At 44.5% G+C, this 3,165-nt stretch overlaps 1 pseudogene; it reads left to right on the top strand.

Moving 5' to 3' along the window:
• Positions 1 to 1,591: 1,591 nt before the first annotated feature.
• LOC110333686 overlaps positions 1,592 to 3,165 on the top strand; it is a 16,962-nt pseudogene continuing 15,388 nt past the window's right edge.

Here is a 3,165-nt window from a genome sequence, read left to right as displayed (position 1 = left end):
GCACTTAATTGGGGCTGGCTTACAGTTTCATATATTTAGCCCATTATTAGCATGGTGAGAAGCATGGTGGCATGCAGGCAGACATGATGCTGGAGAAGAGCTGAGAGTTGTACATTCGTATCCCAGGCAGCAGAAAGAGACACTGGATCTGGCTTGGGCTTTTGAAAACCTCAAAACCACCCCTCAGTGACACGTTTCCTCCAACAAGGTCACACTTCCTAATCCTTTCAAATAGTGCTATTCCCTGGTGATCAAGCATTCAAATCTATGAGCCTAGGGGGGTCATTCTCGTATAAACCAGCATCCCTACACTTTCTTATAATTTGGTTGTTCTTTCTGTTCCTGGATCTGCTTCTGTTTACCTTCTGCTGAGCTTGTGCAAAACTTTATAGTATAAAAAAAAAAAATCAGCTGTTGCCGGGCAGTGGTGGCTCACACCGTTAGTCCCAACACTTGGGAAGCAGAGGCAGGCAGATTTCTGAGTTTGAGGCCAGCCTAGTTTACAGAGTGAGTTCCAGGACAGTCAGGGCTACACAGAGAAACCCTGTCTCAAAAAAACAAAACAAAACAAAACAAAACAAAACAAAACACTAGCTGTTTATCAGCTGGGTCCAGCTTTTCTCAGGCCTGTTGTATTCCATGGCTATTGCATCCTGATAAGGTTTTGACTCTCTTTCCCTACCCGTGGTCATGAATAACTTCAGTACTATCCTAATGCTTATTTAAATGATTTAGTTGGACCTTATAACAACTTCAGTATTCACTGTGTGCCATAATCATCATGTGGATCAGTTTCCTCACAGAACAAACCAGTAAGAATTACAGAGACATGTGGCTATTTCCCAGCAGAATTGCTTGTTGCCGCCCACAAGTGGGACTCAGACACAAAGGCGCTGAGAAGGCTGATACTGTCCATGACTCAGACTTGACTCAGGTGGCAAGTACAAGATGGCTTCCTTTTGCACAGTCTCACATAGAAGTGAGCACCTTTTACAGACACGAAATATAAAATTTCAAAAGTTCCAAATTTAACAAAGGAGTTAACAAATTTAGCTCCTTCTTGGGTCTGAGAAATGGGTAATGATAGTAGCATATATTTAAACCCTTGAGGAATATCCTTCATGACTCCTCCTGTCTACATTACTGAGAATTTCACTGTTGGGACAAGTCTTTGTGTCCTTGCTGAACTTATTGCCTAACTTCACTTAGTCACCTGGGTCCCCACTGTCCTTGCTTGCTCTTTAGTTTCCCATGTTATCATATTACCATGGTGACACAATGACACTGGGTGAGCTCAGATCACCTTGTAACAGCAAGATAACCATACATTTGGGTCTTTTCTATAGCTCAGAGATCTGGTGGATATTGGCATTGTCAAGTATCTCCTGTATCAATGTTGTGTGAAAATTGTTTTCCATCACCTTCGATTGGTTAATAAAGTACCGGTAGCTGGGCAGGAGAGGGGGGGACTTCTGATCCCAGTGAAAGGGTCTCTGGTGAGGTTTAAAGATGAGAGAGAGAGAGAGAGAGAGAGAGAGAGAGAGAGAGAGAGAGAGAGAGAGAATATGAATGAGAGAGGAGAGCAGGTGTCATGAGGACACTTGCCAGGAGCAACTATGGCAAGATTAAGATGGCAGGTAATGGGGCATGTGGCTGGGAAGCGGGCCACGATAGTTGGGTTAAGATAGATGAGTATCTGTCCAAGTATAGTGCTTAAAGATTGTTAATAAATTTAAGGTCTCTGTGTCATTTACTTTGGAGATAAAGGAGGCAATATAAAAGCCCTAAATTTACTTCTATATTTGGCATTCAACTTATTGGCATATTATCTAGACATCAAGCCCAAGAAAGCTTAGAAAGCCAGGCCAAAAAAAAAAAAAAAAAAGCCATGAAAAAGGCTGGAAAGGCGGGGAACAGACGCAGCTTCCTACCAATGCAGAACCCCTGCTGTACAATAAGGTGTTCTGGAATGGCAGAAGCTGGGAGCAGAGCTCTGTGCAGAAGGCTAGGAAAGGGGCACACAAGCCCAGGTCCCATCCTGCTACATGAGCACGCCACCTCCCAGAGGTCAGAGGCCAGACATACTGCCTGGAGCTGGGACAACGGGGGACCAGACTGGCTGAGATCAGCCCACGCTACTCCCATGGGAAGGTTGGCTGGGCAGAGACTTAGCGAGAAGCCGAGAAGCCGTTACAGGTTCTCACAAAGCACGGGTTGATCGTCCCACTTCTGTCCTGTGGAAATGAGGCTGCAGGTGCTGCGGCCCAGCCTGGAAAAGCTTCCCAGTGGCTTAATTGGTGGCGCCTGCCACGAGTGGGGTTTGAACACCTAGTGAGACACAGTTCCGGGCTGAAACCCGTAAAGGTGAGACTGGGTGGTCACCAGCTACAGGCATGTTGAGAGGCTGAAACACTTCCTCTCTGTGAGGTGAAGGGCTAAGGAGGAGCTAGTCACAGCGGGGGTGGGGGAGCAGAAGCTTGACACAGACAGAGAAAACATACAGAAAAAAATCCAAGCACAGTCAAACTTCTGATCAGGTTAAAATATTTGGATTTAGGAACTTTTCCCCTGTGCCCATGTATTCGAGACTTTTCCCCCACCTTCTCTTCTATTAGATTCAGTGTATTTGGTTTTATATGAAGATCCTTGATCCATTTGGACTTGAGAGCTTTGTACAGGGAGATAAGAATGGATCAATTTGCCTTCTTCTATATGTTGACTGCCAATTGAACAAGCACCATTTGTTTAAAATGCTGTCTTCCCCCCCCCCCCCACTGGACGATTTTAGCTCCTTTGCCAAAGATCCAGTGACCATAGATGTGTGGGTTCATTTCTGGGTCTTCAATTCTATTCCATTGATCTACTTGTCTGTCACTGTACCAATACCATGCAGTTTTTATCACAATTGCTCTGTAGTACAGCTTGAGGTCAGGGATGGTGATTCCTCTAGAAATTCTTTTATTGTTGAGAATAGTTTTTGCTATCCTGAGTTTTTTGTTATTCCAGATGAATCTGAGAATTACTCTAACTCTATGAAGAACTGAGTTGGAATTTTGGTGGGGCTGCACTGAATCTGTAGATTGCTTTTGGCAAGATGGCCAATTTTACTACATTAATCCTGCCAATCCATGAGCATGGGACATCTTTCCATCTTCTGAGATCTTC

Source organism: Mus pahari, chromosome 16, assembly GCF_900095145.1.
Source record: "Mus pahari chromosome 16, PAHARI_EIJ_v1.1, whole genome shotgun sequence".
Classification (NCBI taxonomy): Eukaryota; Metazoa; Chordata; class Mammalia; order Rodentia; family Muridae; genus Mus; species Mus pahari.
This window is presented reverse-complemented; position numbering and strand designations above follow the sequence as displayed.